The sequence below is a fragment of the Triticum dicoccoides genome, chromosome 5B, assembly GCF_002162155.2.
Source record: "Triticum dicoccoides isolate Atlit2015 ecotype Zavitan chromosome 5B, WEW_v2.0, whole genome shotgun sequence".
Classification (NCBI taxonomy): Eukaryota; Viridiplantae; Streptophyta; class Magnoliopsida; order Poales; family Poaceae; genus Triticum; species Triticum dicoccoides.
In genome coordinates this window covers 487,791,846-487,806,466 of record NC_041389.1, presented here as the reverse complement: position 1 = coordinate 487,806,466, position 14,621 = coordinate 487,791,846, and the positions used below count along the sequence as shown (strand labels likewise).

At 46.3% G+C, this 14,621-nt stretch overlaps 3 long non-coding RNA genes across 3 annotated transcripts; 1 reads left to right on the top strand and 2 right to left on the bottom strand.

Moving 5' to 3' along the window:
* Positions 1-10,092: 10,092 nt before the first annotated feature.
* LOC119305857 lies at positions 10,093-11,740 on the bottom strand. The gene is made up of 3 exons (XR_005148788.1): positions 10,750-11,740; positions 10,527-10,673; positions 10,093-10,433 (listed from the first exon to the last, which is right to left on the bottom strand). It is a non-coding gene; the product is annotated as an uncharacterized LOC119305857 (long non-coding RNA).
* A 517-nt stretch (positions 11,741-12,257) lies between these two features.
* LOC119311043 lies at positions 12,258-13,327 on the bottom strand. Its single transcript, XR_005150865.1, has 2 exons — positions 13,186-13,327; positions 12,258-12,976 (listed from the first exon to the last, which is right to left on the bottom strand). It is a non-coding gene; the product is annotated as an uncharacterized LOC119311043 (long non-coding RNA).
* On the top strand, positions 12,972-14,000 carry LOC119311044. Its single transcript, XR_005150866.1, has 2 exons — positions 12,972-13,144; positions 13,214-14,000. It is a non-coding gene; the product is annotated as an uncharacterized LOC119311044 (long non-coding RNA).
* Positions 14,001-14,621: the final 621 nt, after the last annotated feature.

The window sequence follows — 14,621 nt, the reverse complement described above, 5'->3', positions numbered from 1 at the left end:
GCCTTCCCCCTTTAGGACTCTTCCCACTAGGGTTCCCTAGGCGCATGGGCCTCTTGGGGCTGGTGCCCTTGGCCCATGTAGGCCAAGGCGCACCCCCTACAGCCCATGTGGCCCCCCGGGGCAGGTGGCCCCACCCGGTGGGCCCCCGGGACCCTTCCGGTGGTCCCGGTACAATACCGATGACCCCGAAACTTGTCCCGATGGCCGAAACAGGACTTCCTATATATAAATCTTTACCTCCGGACCATTTCGGAACTCCTCGTGACGTCCGGGATCTCATCCGGGACTCCGAACAACATTCGGTAACCACATACAAACTTCCTTTATAACCCTAGCGTCATCGAACCTTAAGTGTGTAGACCCTACGGGTTCGGGAGACATGCAGACATGACCGAGATGTTCTCCGGTCAATAACCAACAGCGGGATCTGGATACCCATGTTGGATCCCACATGTTCCACGATGATCTCATCGGATGAACCACGATGTCAAGGACTCAATCAATCCCGTATACAATTCCCTTTGTCTAGCGGTATGGTACTTGCCCGAGATTCGATCGTCGGTATACCGATACCTTGTTCAATCTCGTTACCGGCAAGTCTCTTTACTCGTTCCGTAACACATCATCCCGTGATCAACTCCTTGATCACACTGTGCACATTATGATGATGTCCTACCGAGTGGGCCCAGAGATACCTCTCCGTTTACACGGAGTGACAAAATCCCAATCTCGATTCGTGCCAACCCAACAGACACTTTCAGAGATACCCGTGGTGTACCTTTATAGCCACCCAGTTACGTTGTGACGTTTGGCACACCCAAAGCACTCCTACGGTATCCGGGAGTTGCACAATCTCATGGTCTAAGGAAATGATACTTGACATTAGAAAAGCTTTAGCATACGAACTACATGATCTTGTGCTAGGCTTAGGATTGGGTCTTGTCCATCTCATCATTCTCCTAATGATGTGATCCCGTTATCAACGACATCAAATGTCCATAGCCAGGAAACCATGACTATCTGTTGATCACAACGAGCTAGTCAACTAGACGCTCACTAGGGACAGATTGTGGTCTATGTATTCACACGTGTATTACGATTTCCGGATAATACAGTTATAGCATGAATAAAAGACAATTATCATGAACAAGGAAATATAATAATACTTTTATTATTGCCTCTAGGGCATATTTCCAACAGTCTCCCACTTGCACTAGAGTCAATAATCTAGTTCACATCGATATGTGATTAACACTCAAGGTCACATCCCCACGTGACTAACACCCAAAGAGTTTACTAGAGTCAATAATCTAGTTCACATTTACCATGTGATTAACACTCGATGAGTTCTGGGTTTGATCATGTTATGCTTGTGAGAGAGGTTATAGTCAACGGGTCTGAACCTTTCAGATCTGTGTGTGCTTTACAAATCTCTATGTCATCTCCTAGATGCAGCTACCACGTTCTATTTGGAGCTATTCCAAATAACTGTTGTACTTGGAGCTATTCTAAATTGTTGCTCCATTATACGTATCCGGTATCTCTACTCAGAGCTATCCAGATAGGTGTTAAGCTTGCATCGACGTAACCCTTTACGACGAACTCTTTTACCACCTCCATAATTGAGAAAATTCCTTAGTCCACTAGTTACTAAGGATAACTTTGACCGCTGTCCTGTGATCCATTCTTGGATCACTCTTGTACCCCTTGACTGACTCATGGTAAAGTACACTTCAGGTGTGGTACACAGCATAGCATACTGTAGAGCCTATGTCTTAAGCATAGGGGACGACCTTCGTTCCTTTCTCTCTATTCTGCCATGGTCGAGCTTTAAGTCTTAACTTCATACCTTACAACTTAGGCAAGAACTCCTTCTTTGACTGATCCATCTTGAACACCTTCAAGATCACGTCAAGGCATGTGCTCATTTGAAAGTACTATTAAGCGTTTTGATCTATCCTTATAGATCTTGATGCTCAATGTTCAAGTAGCTTAATCCAGGTTTTCCATTGAAAACACTTTCCAAATAACCCTATATGCTTTCCAGAAATTCTACGTCATTTCTGATCATTAATATGTCAACAACATATACTCATCAGAAATTCTATAGTGCTCCCACTCACTTCTTTGGAAATACAAGTTTCTCATAAACTTTGTATACACCCAAAATCTTTGATCATCATCAAAGCATACATTCCAACTCCGAGATGCTCACTCCAGTCCTTAGAAGGATTGCTGGAGCTTTGCATACTTATTAGCATCTTTTGGGATTGACAAAACCTTCCGGTTGTACAACCTTTCCTCAAGTATAACATCGAGGAAACAATGTTTTTGACATCCTATCTGCAAGATTTCATAAATAATGCAGTAATTGCTAATATAATTCCAACAGACTCTTAGCATCGCTACGAGTGAGAAAGTCTCATCGTAGTCAACTCCTTGAACTTGTCGAAAAACATCTTAACGACAAGTCGAGCTTTCTCAATGGTGACACTTACCATCATTGTCTGTCTTCCTTTCAAAATCCATATGTACCTAACAGCCTTACGACCATCAAGTAGTTCTTCCAAAGTCTACACTTTGTTTTCATACATGGATCCTCTCTCGGGTTTTATGGCCTCGAGCCATTTATCGGAATCCGAGCCCACCATCGTTTCTCCATAGCTCGTAGGTTCATTGTTGTCTAGCAACATGACTTCCAAGACAGGATTACGTACCACTCTGAAGTAGTACGCATCCTTGTCATCCTACGAGGTTTGGTAGTGACTCGATCCGAAGTTTCATGATCACTATCATAAGCTTCTACTTCAATTGGTGTAGGTGCCACAGGAACAACTTCCTGTGCCCTGCTACACACTGGTTGAAGTGATGGTTCAATAACCTCATCAAGTCTCCACCATCCTCCCACTCAATTCTTTCGAGAGAAACCTTTCCTCGAGAAAGGACCCAATTCTAGAAACAATTCATATTGCTTTCGGATCTGAATTAGGAGGTATACCCAACTGTTTTGGGTGTCCTATGAAGATGTACTTTATCCGCTTTGGGTTCGAGCTTAATCCTGAAACTTTTTCACATAAGCGTCGCAGCCCCAAACCTTCAAGAAATGACAACTTAGGTTTCTCTAAACCATAATTCATACGGTGTCATCTCATCGGAATTACGTGGTGCCCTATTTAAAGTGAATGTGGTTGTCTTTAATGCCTAACCCATAAACTATCGTGGCAGTTCGATAAGAGACATCATGGTATGCATCATATCCAATAGGGTGCAACTATGATGTTCGGACACACCATCACACTATGGTGTTCCAGGCGGTATTAATTGTGAAACAATTTCCACAATGTCTTAATTGTGTGCCAAAACTCGTAACTCAGATACTCATCTCTATGATCATATCATAGACATTTTATCCTCTTGTCACAATGATCTTCTACTTCACTCTGAAATTACTTGAACCATTCAATAATTCAGACTTGTATTTCATCAAGTAAATATTCTCAACATCTACTCGAATCATCTGTGAAGTAAGAACATAACGATATTCACTGCATGCCTCAGCACTCATTGGACTGCACACATCAAAATGTGTTGCTTCCAACAAGTTGCTATCTTGTTCCATCTTACTGAAAACGAGGCTTTTCAGTCATCTTGCCCATGTGGTATGATTTGCATGTCCCAAGTGATTCAAAATCAAGTGAGTCAAAACGGTCCATTTGCATGGAGTTTCTTCATGCATATACACCAATAGACATGGTTCGCATGTCTCAAACTTTTCAAAAACGAGTGAGTCCAAAGATCCATCAACATGGAGCTTCTTCATGCGTTTTAAACCAATATGACTTACATGGCAGTGCCACCAGTAAGTGGTACTATCATTACTATCTTTTGGCATGAAAATGTGTATCACTACGATCGAGATTCAATAAACCATTCAGGTTCAATACTAATCTTGATGGTAGAGGGAGCGTGCGATGTTTGATCACATCAAACTTGGAAACACTTCCAACACATATCTTCAGCTCACCTTTAGCTAGTCTCCTTTTGTTTCGTAGCTTTTATTTCGAGTTACTAACACTTAGCAACCGAACCGGTATCTAATACCCTGGTGCTACTAGGAGTACTAGCAAAGTACACATTAACATAATGTATATCCAATATACTTCTATCGACCTTGCCAGCCTTCTAATCTACCAAGTATCTAGGGTAATTCTGCTCTAGTGGTTGTTCCCCTTATTACAGAAGCACTTAGTCTCGGGTTTGGGTTTTACCTTGGGTTTCTTCACTAGAGCAGTAGCTGATTTGCCGTTTCATGAAGTATCCCTTCTTGCCCTTGCCCTTCTTGAAACTAGTGGTTTCACCAACCATTAACAATTGATGCTCCTTCTTGATTTCTACTTTCGCGGTGTCAAACATCGTGAATACCTCAAGGATCATCATATCTATCCCTGATATGTTATAGTTCATCACGAAGCTCTAACAGCTTGGTGGCAATGACTTTGGAGAACCATCACTGTCTTATCTGGAAGATCAACTCCCACTTGATTCAAATGATTGTTGTACTCAGACAATCTGAGCACAAGCTCAACAATTGGGCTTTTCTCCTTAGTTTGCAGGTTAAGAAAGTCATCGGAGGTCTTATACCTCTTGACATGGGCACGAGCCTGAAATCCCAATTTCAGCCCTCAAAACATCTCATATGTTTCGCGATGTTTCAAAAACGTCTTTGGTGCCTCAACTCTAAACCGTTTAACTGAACTATCACGTAGTTATCAAAACGTGTATGTCAGATGTTCGCAACAACCACAGACAACGTTCGAGGTTCAGCACACTGAGCGGTGCATTAAGGACATAAGCCTTCTATGAAGCAATGAGGACAATCCTCAGTTTACGGACCTAGTCCGCATAATTGCTACTATCAACTTTCAACTAATTTTTCTCTAGGAACATATCTAAACAGTAGAACTATAGCGTGAGCTATGACATAATTTGCAAAAACCTTTTGACTATGTTCAGGATAATTAAGTTCATCTTATGAACTCCCACTCAGATAGACATCCCTCTAGTCATCTAAGTGATTACATGATCCGAGTCAAACTAGGCCGTGTCCGATCATCACGTGAGACGGACTAGTCATCATCGGTGAACATCTTCATGTTGATCGTATCTTCTATACGACTCATGTTCGACCTTTCGGTCTCCGTGTTCCGAGGCCATGTCTGTACATGCTAGGCTCGTCAAGTTAACCCTAAGTGTTTTGCATGTGTTCCGAGGCCATGTCTGTACATGCTAGGCTCGTTAACACCCGTTGTATTTGAACGTCTGAATAAAACACCCGATCATCACGTGATGTTTTGAAACAGCGAACTGTCGCAACGGTGCACAGTTAGGGGAGAACACTTCTTGAAATTGTTGTAAGGGATCATCTTATTTACTACCGTCGTTCTAAGCAAATAAGATGTATAAACATGATAAACATCACATGCAATCAAATAGTGACATGATATGGCCATCATCACTTTGCTCCTTTTGATCTCCATCTTCGGGGCTCCATGATCATCATCGTCACCGGCATGACACCACGATCTCCATCATCATGATCTCCATCATCGTGTCTTCATGAAGTTGCCTCGCCAACTATTACTTCTACTACTATGGCTAACGGTTAGCAATAAAGTAAAGTAATTACATGACGTTTAAGTTGACACGCAGGTCACAAATAAATAAAGACAACTCCTATGGCTCCTGCCGGTTGTCATACTCATCGACATGTAAGTCGTGATTCCTATTACAAGAACATGATCAATCTCATACATCACATATATCATTCATCACATCCTTTTTGGCCATATCACATCACATAGCATACCCTGCAAAAACAAGTTAGACGTCCTCTAATTGTTGTTTGCATGTTTTACGTGGCTGCTATGGGTTTCTAGCAAGAACGTTTCTTACCTACGCATGAACCACAACGTGATATGCCAATTGCTATTTACCCTTCATAAGGACCCTTTTCATCGAATCCGATCCGACTAAAGTGGGAGAGACAGACACCCGCCAGCCACCTTATGCAACTAGTGCATGTTTGTCGGTGGAACCGGTCTCACGTAAGCGTACGTGTAAGGTTGGTCCGGGCCGCTTCATCCCACGATGCCGCCGAATCAAGATAAGACTAGTAACGGCAAGCATATTGAACAATATCGATGCCCACAACTACTTTGTGTTCTACTCGTGCAAAGAATCTACGCAATAGACCTAGCTCATGATGCCACTGTTGGGGAACGTAGCAGAAATTCAAAAAAAAATTCCTACGTGTCACCAAGATCTATCTATGGAGAGACTAGCAACGAGGGGAAGGAGAGTGCATCTACATACCCTTGTAGATCGCTAAGCGGAAGTGTTCAAGTGAACGGGGTTGATGGAGTCGTACTCGTCGTGATTCAGATCACCGATGATCCTAGTGCCGAACGGACGGCACCTCCGCGTTCAACACACGTACAGCTCGACGATGTCTCCCACGCCTTGATCCAGCAAGGAGAGAGGGAGAGGTTGAGGAAGACTCCATCCAGCAGCAGCACAACGGCGTGGTGGTGATGGAGGAGCGTGGCAATCCTGCAGGGCTTCGCCAAGCACCTACGGGAGAGGAGGAGGTGTCACGGGAGGGAGGGAGGCGCCAAGGGCTCAGGTATGGATGCCCTCCCTCCCCTCCACTATATATAGGGGCAAGGGAGAGGGGGGAGGCGCAGCCTTGCCCCTTACTCCAAGAAAGGGGTGCGGCTAAGGAGGGGGGGAGGAGTCCATCCTCCCCAAGGCACCTCGGAGGTGCCTTCCCCCTTTAGGACTCTTCCCTCTAGGGTTCCCTAGGCACATGGGCCTCTTGGGGCTGGTGCCCTTGGCCCATGTAGGCCAAGGCGCACCCCCTACAGCCCATGTGGCCCCCCGGGGCAGGTGGCCCCATCCGGTGGGTCCCCGGGACCCTTCCGGTGGTCCCGGTACAATACCGATGACCCCGAAACTTGTCCCGATGGCCGAAACAGGACTTCCTATATATAAATCTTTACCTCCGGACCATTTCGGAACTCCTCGTGACATCCGGGATCTCATCCGGGACTCCGAACAACATTCGGTAACCACATACAAACTTCCTTTATAACCCTAGCGTCATCGAACCTTAAGTGTGTAGACCCTACGGGTTCGGGAGACATGCAGACATGACCGAGATGTTCCCCGGTCAATAACCAACAGCGGGATCTGGATACCCATGTTGGCTCCCACATGTTCCACGATGATCTCATCGGATGAACCACGATGTCAAGGACTCAATCAATCCCGTATACAATTCCCTTTGTCTAGCGGTATGGTACTTGCCCGAGATTCGATCGTCGGTATACCGATACCTTGTTCAATCTCGTTACCGGCAAGTCTCTTTACTCGTTCCGTAACACATCATCCCGTGATCAACTCCTTGATCACACTGTGCACATTATGATGATGTCCTACCGAGTGGGCCCAGAGATACCTCTCCGTTTACACGGAGTGACAAAATCCCAATCTCGATTCGTGCCAACCCAACAGACACTTTCAGAGATACCCGTAGTGTACCTTTATAGCCACCCAGTTACGTTGTGACGTTTGGCACACCCAAAGCACTCCTACGGTATCCGGGAGTTGCACAATCTCATGGTCTAAGGAAATGATACTTGACATTAGAAAAGCTTTAGCATACGAACTACATGATCTTGTGCTAGGCTTAGGATTGGGTCTTGTCCATCTCATCATTCTCCTAATGATGTGATCCCGTTATCAACGACATCAAATGTCCATAGCCAGGAAACCATGACTATCTGTTGATCACAACGAGCTAGTCAACTAGAGGCTCACTAGGGACAGATTGTGGTCTATGTATTCACACGTGTATTACGATTTCCGGATAATACAGTTATAGCATGAATAAAAGACAATTATCATGAACAAGGAAATATAATAATACTTTTATTATTGCCTCTAGGGCATATTTCCAACAGCGGGGTGGGTTGGGTGGTGAAGAGTTGGAGTCATCCACCGCCTGCTGTGTCGTCGTAGTCCCCGGGCCAACTGCTGCAGTCCTCGGGCCGGGTTCTGAAGTCCCCGAGCTAGGTGTGACTACAGCAGTCCCCGAGCCGCCTGCCGAAGTCTCCGAGCCGCCTGCTGGGTTCCCCAAGTCGGATCCGACTGCATCAGGATCAGGCGGCACGAATATGGAGTCTGATTCTGGAGACGGCTTGACAGATGGCTTGAGGATGCGTTGGAGGGAGACGCCGGTTGGTACGGCTTGCCGGGTGGAGCCGATTCATGCCAGGGCGTCTGCTTGCTCGTTGTCGGCCCGTGGCACGTGGAGAAACTCGCACCCTTCAAAGTATCCACTGAGTTGCTGAACGAGGAAGCGGTAGCTCGCCATGTTTGTGTCCTTGGCGTCCTAATCGCCAGATGATTGTTGGATCACCATGTCCGAGTCGCCATAGCACAGGATCCGGCCGATGCCGAGTTCTTTGGCCAGCCGGAGCCCATGTATGAACGCCTCGTACTCGCCACGTTGTTGGAGGCGGCAAAATGAATTTGCAACGTGTATCTGAGCTTGATATTGAAGCTTATTTCTCTCTCATACATGAAAGTTGAGGATGGGCGGGGCCCATGTTGGAGGCGGCAAAATGTCGCATTGCTACGGGCTATACTGTATATAAATGAATCAGACAAATTATTGATATTGAAGCTTATTTCTCTCTCATACACCAACCTCAAGGTCGACGGCAGGTTCCCGCGATCTAGTGTAGCAACATAAAAACTCCACCCCATGACACACTCTTATGTTTTCCTGTCGGACCCTCCCCTTCCGCTCGGTTTTCACTGTAGTGAGACATTTCTTGCTGGAGCCCTCTCCTTTTAAACGGGATGACGCCCACCTCACCTTCGCCATCGCGGCCTCTCTCCTTCACATCATACTTCCCCACGGAGGGATTGCATTTAGACGTCGAAAAAAATCGATGGTGAGGGAGTCATGGAGGAGGGGTAGAGAACGAACTGGTGAAAGCCAAAAAAACCTGCGTACAATGTTCGCTCCGCCTGGGTCATAGAGGAGTCCCCCTGGTAGAGGAGTTTGGGGAGAAGAAGACGGCGACGTGAGGACATGTAGGGAGGATCGCAAGGAAGGCACGCTGGTAGAGGAGATCAGGAAGAAGAGGACGGCAGCGCGAGGACGTCGGGAATATCGCGAGGAGGGCCGGTGATGGGAGGATTGCTTTCACATACACGTTAATGGGCCAACCCAATGCTGTGATGTGATGATGTCAAAGTTGGGCGAAAGATAGGAGTGGTGGGATGAGGTGGAGTGAGGCGAGACTACCAACTAAGACATTAGTAGTAGAGATTACTGAGAGTTTGTATAACATACATAATCCTTATGGAAAATGTTAGGCTGAATCTTTGAGTAAGTGAACTTGTAAACTCCATTGTAGACCATGCATACACATTATTCTCCAGAAGAACTGGTGCAGATTATTTGAAGGAGCTTGATATCCCATAGACCATAGTCCTCGCGTAGTCTTGCATTGAAAGATATAGGTATGTAAGACAGTTAGCTTGGAATGAAATAGATAATTAAACGGAAAAGAGAAGAACTGCAATGAGGTAGAACTTCCAGTAGGGTCACATTTCATTACTCAGACTAACCAAAAGTTTCAGAACCGAGTTCTTGGAGCTCTTTGTCTTTGAGGTCATCATTCTTTATAATCTAAAACGTGAACATTTGGTTGGTAAAGAAAATTACATGTTAAATATGACATGTTATAGCAAGCCTAATATCAGGACCACCTCTCATGGGCACAATCAACTCCCTAAAGCCTATTTTTTTATCAGATGCATAATGCACATCACTTACTGAGGAAGATTTTAGCCTCTTCAACATAACAATTGGCATCCCTTGTCAAAGCTCACACCAAAATAACTGCATGTGTAATCATTCTATCCTTTGATTAATAGACTGAAAATAAGTACACAAAAGAGAGGAGCTACTCACATTCAAACTTCTGCCACAAGCTCGTTGATGGTCATGATCCTTCAACATGTTCACACATAGTGCGTAAAAAAATAATATTCCTCCAACCAGCCCATACAGAATGCCTCAAATTGGCATGATAAAACAAATCCAGATTGCATTATTCATTGACATGATAAAAAATGAAAACATCTCAAACCAATATGTATGTAGAACCTGAAATTATATCTTGTGTATCAAAACGACTATACAACCTTCCAAAAAGCGAAGGAGGACCATACATAATACAATACTCCTTTCCAGCACTTTACGTCGCCCGCCTCCCAATGCATCCCTGGTCATCTCCATGGCCTACAGGAGACGCTTCACCTACAACAGAATTTCGAGATAGGAATCCCTTCTTCACCTACAGCAAAATTTCGAGATCCCAACACTATCAGGCTAATACAAAGATCCATGAGAAGTGTGAATGCACCAACGTCTCCGAGTAGCAATGTACCCGGATCAGCTGCCTGATTTTTAGATGGTGTAGCTGGCAAATCTTCAAATCTAGTCCCCAAGAAGAAAATCAAGAGCAGATCATGAAGTTAATATACAGAGCTTCCAGAAATCACACATTCACCTACATCCAAAATGAAGCCTCCACCTGCCAAATGTCCCAAAGGCAGTATGTAAGGCAGCGGAATGGATGATCAAATCGTAAAACACAATCTAGTATTTACCAGCGATTCAGTATCCTGCACGTTGGACTGGATCTTAAAGAGCCTCTGCTTCATATTGTCTGCTTAGATCTCACCATGTAAGACAAAACCAACAACAACGAATAGAAATAGGCACGGGAAGAGAGGGTAGCGATCTTGGCGAAGACCTCGTAGACGCAGAGTCGCAGTACTGGCGCTCGTAGCCCTGGAACACCTCGCTGCTTATGATTGCTCCTCTTGATCGCCTTTCATGGCATGTATTAAAGATAAATGGTAGCTAACCAGACCTGGCCGCTGCCACCGCCGAGAGGAGGTTGAGTAGTCAGCCGTTTGCGTAGGTGAAAGCTGCTATGTACGTCCTTGATCCATCACCCACCGTCCAGGATCGACCCATGCACTTGAGACAGTAATGGGAGCGCATCGAAGCAGACTTCATGGCTATGTCCCGGATCCACCGCCCTCTGTCCTGCTTGACCCATCCACAGGAATCAACAGCAGACGCATCGGCTCGTCGTCGATGCTGACGAGCTGTTTCATTGCGAGGTCAAGGGGGACCACAGAAGGGCCGCACGGGTGCCTGTGCTACGCGCTACTCGCTAGCGGCGTCAACTGGGAAGGGGCGGCTAGGGTTTGAACAGGGAGGAGGAGACACAACTTGCATGGATTTTTCGTTCCTTGCGTGCATGGGTATGACGGTTTTGCTGGTTCTTTGGCCGGATCGCATGGGGGTGGGACCACGTAATTAAGAAGAACGAATCACGTTTGGGGTGGAACGTACGCAGGGAAAACCAACAGCGCACGGGAGGGAGGCTCGACGAAGGGTTCGACGACGTAAGACGGGAAACGGAACGCTGCGTTTCTTTTAGGTATTATTATTATTATATTATATTAATTATTATTATTGGAGAATTAGAGATGAGATTAGAGATTATTTGTTTCCTAAAAATATATTATTTGTTTCCTAAAGCAAATTCATTAACGAAAGAGATCCGTTGATTTGGCTAAGGTAGGAAAGAACCTATTATCTGTTTGCTAAAGCAAATTGCATTAATGGGAGAGATGCGTTGATTTGGCTAAGGTAGGAAAGAATCTATTATTTGTTTTCTAAAAAAAATTGCATTAATGAGAGAGATTTGTTGATTTGGCTAAGGTAGGAAATAATCTATTATTTGTTTGCTAAAGCAAATTGCATTAATGGGAGAGATCCGTTAATTTCGCTAAGGTGGAAAAGAATCTATTATTTATTTCCTAAAGCAAATTGCATTAATGAAAGAGATTCGTTGATTTGGCTAAGGTAGGAAAGTTAGATCCGTGATCTTTTGTCATTAGGAAAATGTTCAAAATAAACCGTACCAGACTGCCAACTCCTCCATTAGGTTTTTTTTTCGCTGGTTAATTTTCGTAGGTTTTTTTCGCTGAATTGTCTTGGGTGCGATCGGAGGTTAGGCCCTGGAATGCGTGAGGGCGGGTGGGGGCTTCGGTACGCGGTTTTTGCGGTTCGTGGCAGCTCAATATGAGGTGGGACGAGGTACCAAAAAAGCCATGGAAGGTGGGACGAAAAAAAACCTGGAAGCGAGACTACCCACTGCTCCATTAGGAGTAGAGATCACGCACGCCTCTTCCAGAGAGCAATTAGGCCAAGCACTCGACGGCACTACCGTCCCTGACCATCGGCCTGATACACGGCTGTGGCGGCGACTCCCTCCGGCCCCAAGGACACAAGGACCCTCGGCCTCGACAGCGCTCCAGCGGCGCAGCACCAGCGCGCGATGCAGGCGGCTGAGGCACCCCATGGTTGACGACGCCCTCCTCTGTAGGCGCGTCGAAGCGGCGCCCTCCGGCGCTTCAATCCGCCACATGACTGCCGACGACAGCAGCGGCAAACGGCAAGGCCTCTCTATGGCCAGAGGAGGCCACTCCAGCGATCTGCAATTGCCGCAGACGATCACTGGAGAAGTCTGGAGAAGTTGGCTACTAGAGTTTCGGCCACCACGCGATTCACGGCGAAGACGAGATGTTCCTCGTACAAAAAGGAAAGAAACTAATCAGGAGATTGATTGATTGATTTTGTCTTCTTGCAATCATCAATTAATAATCTAACAATGAATTGCTTTTCTCCTGTATGTATATGCGCTCACACGAATCTCACGAAGAATTGATCAATCGTGAACTACAAAGAAAGAAGAACTGATGGAAGAACGCAACGCCAGCCTCCATCGATTCAACAATTGGAAGCCTCGAACACACTCTGCCAAAGGACAGAAAATCAATCAATTGAGCAGATTTATCATACTCCAAGCAGGAACATCAGAACTTGAAATTGGGCACAATTTTCAATTACACAAGGAAGACGCACAGAAAAGGATATGGGCGTTGGCATCCAGGATCACTCGATCGAAAATCCATACCAATAACTGTAAGCATCCATGTGATTTCCTCAATTTGTGATGTTCTTACCTCTTAAATGAGATCGGCCGCGGATCAGCGGACTCGATTCCGGACGGAGGAAGGTCTAAGCGGCGGCCGCTCGTCCACTCTCCTCCCTTTTCCCCCTGGATGCGGATGGTTGAGGCCGCACCCGCGGCCTCCATCGGCACGGCCGTCTACAGCGGCGACGACCACATCCCGGCAGCAAACGCTCCTCCCTCCGGAGGAGCACCACGGCCCGCCACGCATCCCGGCAACAGAGACGGCCAACGCGCATGCGGAGCGCAGTTCTCTCCGCCACACCTTGGCACGGCGGTGGCCTTCGGCTCCAACGCCGCTTCTCCTGATGCGGCGCGATGGCGCGGCGGCCAGCGGTGGCGGCGGCCAACATCCGTCCCACGTCGTGGAGATGCTGCCCAGGCGCAGACGACCTTCGATTGGCGACGCCATCTTCCCTCCTAATTCCTCACGAGGAGACGTGCTATGACTCTGTACAGCCAAAGCTAACTCAATCGATGGATTCTTGGCCGTAGCGAGAATCACCGGAGAACCTTATCTCTTCGGCCATTTAATAATTTGCATTTTTTCTATTGCCAAATAAGGACATCAGCTTTAGTACTACTTGCCTAGAAGCCCTCAGGCTAATTGTGATCGTATCACTCAGACCCTCTGGTCTTGTCATATTGTGCATCATATTTTAAAAAATGAATTCTACATGTATTATGAGCATAGTAGTATTGTTCAAGTGTTCATACCTTGAATTTCCATTATATATTAGAGACGACATTGTGCCATATTATACATGTTTGCCTCAGCATTCATTGTAAATATTAGTTTTAGAACAACATTTTTCTGTCTTTTGCAATTGGAATTAATTTTTCTTGCAAATCTTGACGAAATCCAAAATAAGGATTTTGAAGTGTCATACTTAATATGACTACATCATATTTTATTTGCGAATCACAAGGTATTGATGGCATCTACTGCAGAATTTGCAGATTATCTATCACTACCGTGAGGTCTACATCTTGTCATTTTGATAAGATGACTAACTCCACCGTTGAGCCCGCGAGCACATCGCCGCCGGCCATGGCGCCGCCGCGGCCACAGCCGCTGCCGCTCGCGTCCGAGACCATCAGCGCGCTCAGCACACTCCCAGAAGCCGAGCACACCCACCAGATCCTCCTCCCGTACGCAGTAGCGCCGAACCCGACTGCTCCCGTGCTTCGGCCGCCGCCAAACCTCGACGCCGGCATAGTTCCCGGCCACACCGGCTCCAACCAGTGGCACCACTAGATGCAGCGCACTCCCAGGAGTCGAGCAAGCCTAGCCGCGCGTCGAACCATCGCCGGAGGGCGATTTCCGAAGATCTCCGGCGCAGTTTGTGTCATCGGCGGCTAAACGCCGGTGGGTTGACCTGGCTACGTCATAGCTGCTAATGACCCCTCTAATCAATCCCTTAAGCC